We start from the raw sequence: 14,512 nt of genomic DNA on the forward strand, positions 1-14,512 counted from the left end.
TCCACGGAGCCCTCCTTCAAAGGCTGACGCTGGGATCCTGGTAAGACACGCCTGTGTCTATCTCCTATCTCCCCTACACTGAGAAAGGGGAGCCTCTTTTGTCTGGCTGAGAGTTGAAAAAATCCCAGCGCCCACTTTCCAGCCAGCTGACAGATGTATAAGAGACGCTGTCAACTCATTTCCCATAAAGCAATTAGATCAAATCTAACATCTTTCAGCTCACAATGAGCTGGTTGGTTTAACAACTGATGGGCAGCTAAACACTGCTCCACACCACTGCACCACACCGCTCTCTCACTGCCCCTCCTCAAAGAACAAAGTGGGAGAAAATGCCATAGAAAAATTAAGCTCTTATGTTGAGATAAGGACAGGGAGAACACTCACCAAATACCATCACAGGCAAAACAGACTCAGTGCAGGGAGATTAATATAATTTATTACCTGTTGCTAACAGACTAGAGCAGTGAGAACTAAAAGCAAACCAAACCACCTTCCCCCACGTTCTACTTTTACCTCCTGCTGAAGAGCTGAACAGGAGAATGGGGGCTGTGGTCACTCCCTGACACTTCGTCTCCTCTGCTCCTTCACAGTCCCTCCCTGCCCCTGCTCCACGTGGGGTCCCTCCCACGGGATGCCGTCCTTCCCAAACTGATCCGGCATGGGCTGCCCACAGGCAGCAGCTCTTCAAGGACTGCTCCAGATATGGGTCCTTACCACGGGCTCCATCCATCCCCCGGGAGCAAACTGCTCCAGCACGGGTCCCCCACGGGTGGGCGGCAGCTCCCCCCAGACCCCCTGCTCCTGCGTGGGCTCCTCTCCACGGGCTGCAGCTCCGGCCCGGGGCCTGCTCCTGCGGGGGCTCTCCATGGGCCGCAGCCTCCTCCAGGCCACATCCACCTGCTCCACCGGGGGCTCCTCCACGGGCTGCAGCGTGGAGATCTGCTCCGTGTGGGACCCATGGGCTGCAGGGGGACAGCCTGCTCCACCAGGGGCCTCTCCACAGGCTGCACGGGAAATTGTGACGCGTGCCTGGAGCACCTCCTGCCCTCCTGCTGCACTCATCTTGGGGGCTGCTTCTCATCATTCTCTCACTCCTCTCTCATGGCTGCTGCTATCCATTTTTTTCCCTTTCTTAAACCTACTCTCCCAGAGTCCCACCCAGCGTTGCTCCCTGGCTCAGCTCTGGCCAGCAGCAGGTCCCTTTTGGAGCCATCTGGAGCTGGCTCTGATCTGACATGGGGCACCTGCTGGGCCCTGCTCACAGAGGCTGCCACTGCAGCCTCCCTGCTACCAAAACCTTGCCATGTATAGCCAATACGGAGCAACATTAGGCCGCACACACACACGCACTGAACCACTAGGCCCTTCAAAAAAACCTCTGTGTACTAATTCAAGCAGTATGAACCTGCCAGATCTAGCCAAAATGTGGACTGCCCAAGTATTTTCAGTGAGGTCTAATGAGTGAGCTGTTCTATTTGGTACAATACCTACCTCATCACAACTTTACAACTGCATCAGTCCATTAAATTTTATGCTTCTGCATTCAGAAATGATAACTACCTACAGAAAGTAACCATCACTTCACCTTGACTGGAGTAATACTCCATAGAAGTGACAAAAGGTCACTTGATTAAATTATTTTAAGCTGGCCTACGAGGAAAAAGAATACGTTTGTATTTCCCTTGGTCAAAGCACAAGCTCACCATTTGATTGCAACTTGTTTGATAGCAATCTGCTAGTATTTGTATAGGAGTCCTTGAAGAATCAGAAGAAAAACAGCAGAAAGAAAACAGAGCAACATAAAACAGACTTAAAGACATCTTGTGAATACCCAAGTAGTGGAAGAAATGAAAATGATTAATGGTATAGTATCAGCACATAACAGCATGGTGGAAGTAAGATAGCTGGGTTTTAGAAAGCAGGGCCATTAACAGACAAGGTGAAATGACCAGGCAAACACTGGTTGCTGAAGGACAAGGTAGCGAAAAACAAAACAAGTTACTGTTGCCTGCAACACCTGGTACTAAAAAGCCAGGGCAGCAGGCCAACATGCTGATGAGAAAGAGAAAGGCATGGTAATTATTCCTCCCCTCTCATGAAAAACCAGCAGGGTTCAATTTATCCAGAATAAAAACTATATTCCATTGAAGTAGTATTACAAGATCAGCTCAATATCTAAACTTAGCTGTCTACTAAGCAGTTCTCTCCTAAGAACTTAGCAATGGAAAAAAGAACACAAGGCATTTTGCGAATTATTGCTCCCCCCTCCTTCAAATGGGTATTAAATATAGAACTAGAGGAATGAAAGTATAACCCCCCCCCCCAAAAAAAAAAAAAAAAAAAAAAAGAAAAGCTTTTTTTTCCTTTCAAAAATCCTAAAATCTAGATGAATAGCCATGAAAACTCAGGGAAATTCTAAAATTGGACTCATAGGCTGAGCAAAATTCAGGCTTGGAATACAAAATGTGAGCACTACCTCAGTTGTGTCATTTCCTTTTCCTTTAAAAAGCTCACCGCATGAATTTTCCCTAAAGTGAATCCAGTCATTCTGCTCTTGCATAACTGGAAAACAAAACCTAATACACGTAAATAAACACCTTCCTTCTAGCTCTCATTTAGAAGAAAATCTTCTAGATGCAGAACAAATGGAAATGATGTAGCTACATTTTGCCATGCTGGCAGTCAGACCAAATAAGATTCATAACAGACTCTTGACTTCTTTTCGGTAGCAGAGACAGCTAATGAAGATTTAGATGAGCATGAAATAAATGACACCTCATATCAGTGCAAAGAATGTTGCCCTTTTACACATCAGTTTTGTCTCTTCCAGCACAATCCTCCATTTCATGTTTTAACTGAAGAAGCCATACACTTTTCACAATGCTACTGAACTCATCTTGGATGTTACGGATACCATGGTCACTGCACACACAAAGACTTTTGCAGAAATGACATCTAACCTTTAGCACAAAGTGACAAACACAACGGGTTAATCTAAGTGACCTCAGACCACACCCTTCTTGTTACAGGTGTATGTATTGCAATCTATTGCTCATTCTGTGTTCAACAGCCAACAACCATTGGTCTCTATTTTCTAGGATGCATAAAAGATAAGCAATATCAGTGCTATAAAGAGGTAAATTATTTATCATCAACAGCAATAGCTTTGAAACAATCACACTAACTTTCATATCTTAAAGAGACTTTAAAATTCTCTCACAATATAAGCGTTATGGAAAGAGTTGTTCTAAAGTGCAACCCAGTAGCACGTTTTTTTCATTTCTCATAATTCAATTTTCGGCAGGCTGCTCAGCAAGTCTCTCCACTACTGCAGCAGGCAGCAGCATTCCTGCTCAGTGACTGGAACAGCCACGATTACATTGCCTGCTTTTTATGCTGTCTTGCACGCTTTCTAGATCCCTTAATGTTGGAGAACTTGTCTCTACTTATGACTTCTTGACCGTACTTATGACCCTGACCTTCACTCAGCTATGTGTGCTTACTCCGAGTCTTTAAAGGTTTTACTGAGACTATACCCTCATTGTGCAATCTGCTTTTCAGAAATTTGCCCCACTCTAAGTGCTTACTTAAAACTTTTTAATTCTTTTTGAGGAAAATCCCATTTTTCTGAAAAATGGGGGAAAAAAACTATTCAAAATATTTTTCCCATACTGCATGTTCACTTTATATGAATTCATAGGAACAAAATGAGGTTGCAATCATATATTCCTCATTTGTACACTAGATCTATTTTAAACACCAATAAAGGACGCAAAAAAAAAAAATAAATAGATGTTGAAGAAAAGAAGCCATTAACTGAGAAGTTAATAGGCTCAGATTCACTCAGCTTTAAAACCAGAACTGAAGAGCTCTTAATAAAAACAACCTTGTATATTGCAGCTGCTCATGATTCAGACCCTGCTCTTTCTCTTCCTCTTACACAGACCATACAATGGAGGGAAGCTAAAAGGCAAGGTCCAGAGGTGTTAGTGTGGTAAGCATCCCACTTTGTTTACCCTCCTGTTCTACAGAGCCCAAGTACCAAGAAGGATCCATCTTGAAACAGAGGCATTTTGTCTCATGCAAAGCTGGTAATTACTCTTAATTTTAAATGGCTGTTTTTAGCCTAGACAGCTCACCCCTTCTCCAGAGACGAGGGTGTCTGCGCAGGTACAAACTCGCGGGGGTAATGCGGTGGCTGAGAGATCAAGTGCCCTGTGTGAGCACAAGCTTGCCAGCACGGCCCCCTTGCAGGCATGGAGATGCAGCTGCACCAGTACCTGCACCCAGCCTCTCAGCCACCTTACCCAGCCACTGAGCTCAGGCTGCTGCAGAGGAAAGTTGCTAAAATAGCTCCCACCCCACCCACAGCCCTACCCCAGCTTCTCTGGCATCTGTCCTGGTGTTTCAACAACACCCCTTCACACTAACAGACTGAGTCTCCAACACAGGGAATGCATACATTAATTTCTATTCTGTTTCTGTAATCAATAAGAAAAGATCTTTATATGCTTTAATAGTAAACAGATGTTTCTTCAGTACTGCTAGAAAGGCAGCATTTCTTACAGTTAGATACTGCTCAGAGGTTACAGAACAGCATGACCACCCCTTGTCAAAGGGGATGTTTTCACTTGGGCATAATTTAACCTTAATCTTACCTAACCTTGTGTTGCTTCATAATTTTTTATAGCTGTAACTTCTATAGACTAGATGTCTTGAACCATGAAGCTACAGTTGTGGAGAATTTAACTGTATTTATGTAGCTGACAAAAATTATATATCATTTCCTTGGTAGTTATCCTTTAAAACACAGAGATTTGAAGGAGTATTGTTCAAAGGCACAAAAAGCAGAAAAGGCTTTGCTGCATAAGGACTTCCTTGAAAACTTCCTCTACGCTTTAAAGTTAGCCTGTATCCTAAGTCTCCAAGCCTTTCAATGAGCGTAGATATCTGATCAACAGTTTTGCTTTCCAAAAACTTCTCCATTACTGGTTTCGGAAACCACTTTCCCAGCGTGGAAGGAGAACAGTGCAATGGTGTGGTGGTTGTGAGAGGGGAGAGCTGGGGCCAGCTCCCACCCAGCCCCTTACTGGTGCCCTCCTGTGAAGGCAATAATTTTGAAACAGCCTTGGTAGCCGCATGAATGCTAGGGAGGATTTCCAGTTACTTTGGTGAAAGTGCAAGCGCAGATATAGTTATATGATAGCTTATGGTTGTAGCACAGCTTATTTTGGTTCCTGCGTTAGAACAGCCTTCAGGTCTGCTGAAACAAAGCTGTTTTAACACAGTTCTATTCAGCAAAACAGTCTGGCATACAAGAGTCCTTAGCCCCTCTTTACTTTAGATTCCTTGTATAAAAAATAGTACTTCCATAGCCCACAGCAAGAGCTGAAGTTTTCCATTGCAAAGCTTTTCACAATAATCCTGACTTCAGGTATTGCCAGGATCCCCGTCGCAGCCCATGCCCCAGCGCTCATTCCCACAGCCCAGCTAGCCACGTCTGGGTAACGTTTGTGCGGTTCTATTACAAGCTGATCTGGTCTTTAAAAGTCTCTATTTAAGAGAGACCAGGGCAGGTTCACAACATGGCCACACTGCAGCTGAAAGGACACTTTGAGACATAAAGGGTAAGACCCCCTGAAAGGAGGTGTAGTAACACCCAAGCCAGTCTGCCACCCAAAATGACAGACTGGGGGCCTACAATCCCAAGCACGCAAGAAAGGAGGGCCATAACAAGTATTCCACTGAGATACATCATGTCAGGAAAACTGAACTGTCATAACAATATGCCTTAATTCTCATGTACTGTAAAATGGGCTTTTAAATTCCAAAGTAAAATGCTTGAGAAAAAACATCCCAGATTTCCTTTCCCATCCTCGTTTCTGCCCAGCGTTACCACATCGTGCCATTCCAGGATCACCTCCTGGCAGGTGCTGCTGACACAGTTTGCAAATGTCCCATCCTCCTGTGCCAGATTATCTTTCAGTTCCAATCCTCCCTCCCATCTCTTTCTTCTCATGGAGGACATCTGCTGTACCACAAGAGTCCTCTGCTTCATGGGCACCACACAGCAGCAGCAGCTCAAACAAGCTGTTCAGATCAAAAAAAAAAAAACCAGCCCTCCTAATATGCACACATGCTACCTTAATGGTTTGCATCTCCCCTTCTTAAGGTCACTGTTCTGGATACCCCTAAATATTAAGCAAGGCATATATATATATTATGTATATGTACATTATATATTATACACACACAAGAATGAAAGTAAACATCACCTTCAGATGTGATGGGTTTGATCTGGATTTAAACTAGGTAGTTCCCAACATGCACTCTGGAATAGCAGCTGAATCCCCAACACTAGGATTTTTATTCTGATAATGCTAGAGTTAAAAACCTGGGCAACCTCAACATACTTGTCACGAAGTGATAAACACTTAGAACTTTCATTTGCAGTATATGTAGCAGTTTCTTCATTTCTAAGACAACTCTCCATATCCAGGAAAGCATTTTGCTGCTTCCATTTTTAATCATTCCATACCCCAACCACCAAAATAATCTAAAGGTGGGATGGATATTAATACAGTTCTGCATGAACCCATGTACTTACCTACAGAATTGTGTTTGTGGTGTTTTTGTTTTGTTTTGTTTTTAATGCACAAAGGATTCTCCACATGAGGTAAAAGCAATGCTTGCTTTAAACATAAAAACATAATATCCTCCTTCTGTACTTCACACTGTACAAAAGAACTATATAAAGAGAATCTGTTCTGGCACCCCTTCCAGCTGTGCTCTTTCTGCTGCGTAGAGAAAATTTACAGTATGGTAACCTCTCCCTCTGTCTCTTCCTCACTTAATCTTACAGAAAGCTGAAACATACATTTTTCATTTCACTATCCTGGCAAGATGAAAAACCATTTTTCAAGTTATTGATAATTTTTGTCAAACACAATGCTATTTCTGAATACAAACACGGTGGTTTTTTTTTGTTTGTTTGTTTTTTTGAAGAAACACTCTTATTTATGACTACATTTTGCCAAAAGAATAATTAAACTATAATTGTTTCGCATCTAAAATTTTAAGGTAGGACACCCAGGCCAAAGGAAATACCATGTGAGGAAAACAGAAATACCTTCATTCCTCTAGTGCTCCCACAGCTGTACCCAAGACTCCATTCAGCCAACACTGGGCTTCAAGCAACAGCATCAAATCACTGCAATATCAAGTAAGGATGAAAACAGTTGGAGAATTGACCAGTGTGAATGCCTTACATGAGAAGGCAAGCTCAAACTGCAACACAAAATCCTGCAGAAGCATCCTTTCCAAGAATCACTGGATAACAGGTTGAAGGGGGGAAAAAATTAAAAAAATCAGGCCATTACTTTAGACTAATATTAGATCATCTCAGCTGTAAGGAATTGTTTGCATTCTTCAAGAGGTTGGAGCACTGCTGCTTACAATCTATTTAATTCCTTCCACAAGTAAGGGTACATTACTCTTCCTGCTTTAATGCCTTAGGGAATAGTTGTGTTTTAAACAAACTTTGAGGTGTGCTACCACAATTCTTATGATGTATCTGTGGAAAAATGTTACACAATTCCTCCTGTGTTATTCTCTGTAGCTGTCTCTGCACTAACTCAGCTTCATTAGCAGAGGCTTCAGAAGACCTTCTTCCCACCACAAAAAGAAAGAAAAAAAAGAAAAAAATCTCCCATCCTCCAATTTCTTATTCTTGCTGTCTGCCAGTCTTGATGCTTTTGCAAAGATTTTCCTGAAGACAACTGCTCCCATTATTTGGCTTCCTGCTTTGCCTCTTACCTGCTGTATTTGTTTTCACCTCACCAAAGGATGGTTTTAAGTCAGCTCTCAGGCAGTTAGATCCTACGGCGAATGGAAGTCACAGTTGGAAGATTAGAAGTAAAACCTTTATCCTAGCTTCCCTTAAAAGGTCAGCTTTCAACTGAATTACAAATATCATGGATTTTTGTACTGCTCATTTTCAACCCAGTCATATTTTCACAACTATTTGTAAAACAAATAGTCTTGAGCAAGTTTTCCCTATGATAGATGACAGGGATTCTGCTTGCTTTGTGAGGGATGTCTGATGAGCAAAGGCCTGTCTGTACAAAAACATTATGATGATCCATGGATACAAAAAATACATGCCCAGAAAACCTGATTTCCAGCTGCCAGCAATGCTATGCTGCCTCAGAAATTGACCTCTGCACCACTGTGTCTAGGAACATATACTGCTTCAGACGTAAGAAGTGTGAGGCGCAGAAAGCAGCAGCATACAAACAACAACATACAAAATACTATGGGAGGGGTTCTACTGTCCTAGAAAATCTGGAAGACACAGGCCCTTCACAGCTCAAAAGTATGCTTCCAATATTAAGTCACTGCTCATTAACTGCCTGTGATGAGCTAGTAGTCTTACCATCTCTTCCTCCCACGTGCTGACCCCATGATAAGCCTGTGCTGAAGCCAGGCTAATTACTGCCAGGGATAAAAGTCCATTGCATTGCCTAAACAAGAGCCCGTGGAAGGACTTCTTTCCTTCCCTTGTCAGGATACCTTCCCACCTCCAATGTCTCCTCACCAATGTGGAGGCACTGACAACAGGTGGAGTAAGCCATACCAAGTGGACCCATTTTTAAAAATATCGTACTAAATGAAATTCCACCTGGTGTTTAATCTGTACCTGAATGGACTGCACTCAAAATCTCAGTGTTTTTAAATGAGAGCAGAATCTGGTTAGCCTTGTAGCAGGAGACAGAAGAGTGATTCCCTCAAGTGATGGGAAAACACCTGACAGGAAACACACGCAAAAAAAACCCACACAAAATTCCAAATAAATAATTCCTTGGGGAATATCTATATTTAAATTCACAGCCTTGAGTTTGGTAATGTTACAAACAAAACACAAGTAGAATGTGGTGCAACGTAGACATAGTGCTTTGGAATTGATGTGAAACTTCAGAAGTGCCTAGAAATTTTCTGATAAAGAGAACTACAAAAAAAGGAAAATCATACCACTAAATACACCCCTCAAACAACTGTGATCTGGCTTTGCTAATTAGATAGACAAAAGTAAGCCAGGAGTCTCCCTCCATCAACAAAAAACTTGCGTGGAATTTTGAATCATGTGTGTTCATACCTGAGAGGCAAAGTGCTAGGATATGACCAGTACAAATGCTGTCACTGATTTAAATCTTCTACATGATTGCTAGTATATGTAAATCTGAGAAGATCACTGAATTCACCGATGTTTCTTCATGAGCACACACAATTCTCCTGGCCCAAGGTACACAGAGGGATTTCTGTAAAAGGACAAAGCTCCTCACAGTCAGGTTTTAAGTCTCCTCTAGGATCCCTAGAATTTTCCATTCTTTTCTGCACAGTGTGTCACCAGGTTTTTGTTGCATCTTCCTCTAATTTTTCTGTTGATGATGGCAATCCACCATTATGCAGTATCTCACAGGCACAGGTAGCCTCCCTGACATTAACAAAGACTAGAAGTTCCTTGGTAAGACCCTTCCCCTTCTGGCTACACACTACTTCATGTGTATGCATATACGTGTGGTTTATTTCACAACTACATTTTTAATGTAATGACTCAATTCTTTCTACTCAGAAAGCGGCTAAACTGTAGTGATATTTACAATTTCACTTTTTACAATAACAGCATTTCTACCTTTTCTCTGTCTGTTGATTTATATACATATTAATTATTTTGCTGATGCCCTTGGTATTACATCTGATACAACACAGACAGCTGTCAATACATATGGTCCAACAACTTGCCCTTCTCAGTGTGTCCTCTAGGCCCATATTCCTATATCCATGCTTTCAGGTCATGTTAGTGCAATATTTATTTGCATATTTCATCAATTTTTCCTACCGAAGGAGTATGTGCCATGTCACTCATTGATTTTCCCTTTGGTTATAATTAGAAGAAAGCTTATCTTATTATCATCCTGTGAATATCCACACAGTCTCAATGCCCCAGTAAAAGTTTCTCTGGAATCATTTATCTCTGAGTTAAAATTACACAATTAAGTAACATTTAAAAAGGAACCAAACATCACTACCATCAGAGCAAACAACATTTTAATTGTTCTTTTAGAAGAAAGCCACACAGATTGCTGAAAAGGAAACTTTATGCTAAGGAAAGCCTTTACAAAAAAGACTAAGTCTGGAAAGTATAGAAGTGCTGTAACAGGATTTTCCACAACCGCTTCTTTTTGCCACTTACCTTAAAATCCAGCTTCCAACACAGACTACAAAGAAACACGGTCAGTAATTGTTACATATTCATAACAAAAATGCACGTCACGTCCAATTTCCATCAAGCCACACACCATGTACTAGCTACATCATCTGGTGGTATACACTACACGTATATGCAAACAGGCCTATCCTATGATTCGTTCTCCAGCAGCAACACTAAGGTCTCTACCCCATCTCAATAGCCAGCCACAACAGCACAGCATCAAGATGACATCAAACACTCTAAATCGTACACAAAGATACAATTAACTAAAATATCACCTCAAATTTTTCATCTGTCGGGCGCCATTTATAAAGTTAAACAGTCAAGTTCAATTTCTAGAGATTTTAAACTGAAAAATGCTGATTCAAGCTTCCTCTGTTGTAGAAAACTGGAAACCTAGATGTATGGATGGGGTAGGGCCTCTCAGTGGTATTTCTCTGCTTACAGGCAAATAACGAATCCAAGGGATAAGTGTAAACAAAGCAGAAGTTCAATGGGAAGTGGAGAAGGAAGAAGACAACAGGAACTCAGAAAAGCCAAACCCACATTTTAGCTCGAGCAAGCAAGCTGAGGTCTCTGGGTTCTTTGCCAACAGCCACAAATTCAGCTCACTTCTCAGAACTGCAGAGGTAACAAGCAAGTGTCCCCTGTGCTCCAGTTAGAGGTCAGTATTGTTCAACTGGGAGAGGGCCAAATTTTTGAAAAGCTCTGTGCCTTTTCCACCAAGGAATACGCGGTTTCTGATATCTCCTTGGGACTGCAACATGGAAAGTGGCCTCCTACATCAACCTACAGAGGGAAGCAGCCCCTCTCCTTTCTTCAGGACTGAGGATCAATAACAGAATAAATTGCATTTTACAGATAAACTGGACACACGTCTTTCAACTCATCATTAGCAAACAGGAACAAGAGTATTTCATTGCCTCCGATTTGATAATGTAACTCTTTTTATTAAAAACTCCCCAGCTGACAGATGGACAATGTCTCTCTTTCTCAGACAGATTTGGACCACTATTCTCCCTACTTACCAGTAAGCGTCAAGAGTGATAAACTTATTCAGGGCTTCAAGTCATTGGCTCTCGTATCTACTTCTGCATATTTCTTTGATTATTATCTCTCTCTCTCTCTCTCTCTCTCTATATATATATATATATATAAAACTCAGGTACTCAATGACTCTTATTTCAGCCATTGTTATTTGTTTCCAGGAAAGGTACTACAAGGCATACGGTGCTCTTATGGGTAAGTTCAAGGAAGGAGCTCATTCGTGACACCAGCAAAAGAACACAGGAACACTTCCATGAGAATCTAACTGGTAAGTGGGGATGAGAAAGAGGACAAGCATACTGGAAAAGCAACCTTCTTCCCATTTCTAGCCATTTGACCATGACATCAACCGCTCTACTCTTTATGATAAACAGCCTCCCTTGTGACTGAAGCATCTGCCTAAACTATTTTAACATGGCAATGCCTTCCCAGTCACAGATACAATTAAACCCAGCTATTGTAGAGAACAGCAGAAAACATTTTAACATTAAGGTCTCATGATATTTACAAGGTTTATATCCAATATATATAATATATACCACAGACCTACAACTAACTTTGCATATACACATAAGACCAAAAATAAAATACATATGGATGATATCACACAGCTTTGCAAACTCCCAGTTTCCACATTCACTAAGATTTGTGACATCTGAACTCTAGTCACAATTTTATTTTTTATGGCCAATATTATAGCTTGCAGACTGCCATTTGTTTCCCAAAATTATTTCCATTGTCGTGAACTTGAGATTTATAGCCAAAGCTGATAGAATCATTTCTGAGCAATATATATCAAGGGGAGAAAAAAAGCAGTGCATACAGAAGAGCTGACTGCTGTCTTAATTATTGAGAAACTGCTACTTCAGAAAAGCAGCATAGGGATTTGACAAAATTCATAATTTCAAAAGCACCATACATATTAAAACTCACCAAAAGTTGCATTTGACAGTGGGAATCAGATATCTTCATGACTTCCAATATTTTTAACCTGTGTTTCGCTGTCTGGGCTGATTGTTCCAGCAGTTTCCTTTGTTGCTCACCTCAAGCTGATATCAGGCCACCCACCAGTTGTTTGCATTTCTTTTAGCTTTTGAGACTTGGGATACTGTTGTTTATAGTTCATCTGCTTTTTTTCTTCTTCTGTGGAAAGAAGACATCATAATTTGTTTGTTTGTTTTGTATTGCACCACTTTACCTAGCACATTATCCACTCGGATTACAAAACAAGTTGTTGGCACATGGCTTTATGTTCATTACAAAAAGATCCACATGCTGCTTACTCCACTGCCTATAACATTGGCTTTGTGCCAGAGGCAAACGTGATATTCTCTGACATTCTCATTCTGAATGATGCAGACACAAATCTCACATATGTATCACTTCATTTATACATTGCAGATAACAGTTGTCTGTGCCATCGGCCAGCCCTGTTACATGAGAATAACATTCAAAGACTTATTTTCCAAATCATAAGGAATTACACAACTCCCTGTGTATTCCATATTCAGTTAGGCAAACAAAAGATCAGAAACATGCACACACACTTTTATTTATACCCTCAACATGCAAACGTTTTGTGTATCTCAGTGGTATCACAACTTATTTATCTAAATAGTTTTGCAACTAATTGCAATAATGAGCCCCCTCATGAAGTAACACTGGAGAATTTAATGAAAAGGGGAAAAGAACAACAACCTTGTTCATATGCACATCAGTTTTTGCAAAGCAGTCACAACACAGCAATATGCTCACTGATGCGCAGACAGACAGGACTGAGTCTGAATATGTGATTGCTCAGCTCCAACAGCAACAAAGCTGCCACGGGTCTGCTATGCAGAGTTGGAATGAACAGAAGATTTACAAGCACTGTAAGTGCTCTTGCTAGGGTTGTGCCTGCCTCTATGGGAACACGTGTGCAGTATATAGCAGCACAAGTGAAGCCAGATGATGATGAAAGGCAGCACCTAAGTAATTGCAGTTCTCCTTTTCACTTTGGGGAACACCAGGAGAACACAACCCAATTGATGGGATTAGCTTTCCAGCGTGGTTACCAACCAGAGGGAAGCTGATGATCACAGGCAGGTTATACAGTAATTTCAATACCTTTGGTGAGATGCTGGCAAGCACAGGGTAAACTCTTGTTCTGCATGGAGAGCTGTGGATCTTCCTTGTGGAACTAGCAATCTGCACACAGCTAGCCACATGCACACAGTCTGCAAATGGGCCTTAGGAACAGTCTCTGAAAAGCCTCTGCGATATGTCTCTGCTATTAAGGGCAAGCATTACAAAGCAGTGATCTTTTTTCACATGGTCATATTCTTTGCAACGCTGAAAAGATGACTAGATGTGGCAAGCACAACTCTCCTTTGTACATTATCCTGTATTACAAGACGGACTATATTCCCTCCCACTCACCCAGGTGCATCAGTGTCAAAATGAAGAACGCTTCTAGTGGAGAAATACAAACAGGCAGATAAAAGATTGCTCTAGAAACTTCACTTTTGCATGAATTCATCCTCATCTTTAAGCCTATACCTTTAATGTGTGAAAGCTTCCCGCTAAAACACTGTCAGCCTCATCTTGTTTCTGTAAACACAGTTGAAGTGAGGTGCAGCACAACCAAAATGTTAAGGTTCGCTGACCTCTTGAACAGGACAGGAGGATACTTAGAAGTTAGAGAATAAATACAAAATAATCATTTATAAATATGAAGGGGAATGATACGAGCTCTTAAAGAAAAAAAGTAAGAATTACAGAGAGTGAGCTGTTCTGAAGAGATCTGTAAATTTGCAATAAACTGACAAAACTTGAAGATGCAGTGAGATGTTATTTGGAGAATAACATCTAAATTCAGCCACTGGGGAGGGGCTGGCAACGCTTTTCAGGTGACTGCTTTGAAGGCAGACTTTACTTCAGAGAAGGCAAGAAAATGAACAGCAATATCAAAGAAGCTATTTGGAGCTACGCCAAGGATACTGAAGGAAAACTCAGAAGGACAGAGGGCTCCGCAGGAGAAAAGAGAACCTAACATAGCATATTTTATCATCTTCTACCAAGTGCTGCAATAAATAAGGACAATCTGTGTTTAATATACACCTATTCACACTTAAATACAATGTCCCAGGACCACGGTGATTTGGGAGCACAATTCTCCTCCAGCAAAGTAATGGTCTACACGTGGAAGGCACTTAT

General features: G+C 41.4%; 1 long non-coding RNA gene across 1 annotated transcript in view; it reads right to left on the reverse strand.

Moving 5' to 3' along the window:
- Positions 1-2,499: 2,499 nt before the first annotated feature.
- Positions 2,500-14,512, reverse strand: part of LOC308190657 — a 72,561-nt gene continuing 60,548 nt past the window's right edge. Inside the window, exons 2-5 of the long non-coding RNA XR_013947445.1 lie at positions 12,251-12,460; positions 7,816-7,878; positions 7,130-7,210; positions 2,500-6,090 (exon numbers count right to left, since the gene is read on the reverse strand). This is a non-coding gene — a long non-coding RNA (uncharacterized lncRNA). The remainder of the gene's footprint in view (positions 6,091-7,129; positions 7,211-7,815; positions 7,879-12,250; positions 12,461-14,512) is intronic.

Source organism: Anser brachyrhynchus, assembly GCF_964034855.1.
Source record: "Anser brachyrhynchus genome assembly, chromosome: 2".
NCBI classification, from domain to species: domain Eukaryota; kingdom Metazoa; phylum Chordata; class Aves; order Anseriformes; family Anatidae; genus Anser; species Anser brachyrhynchus.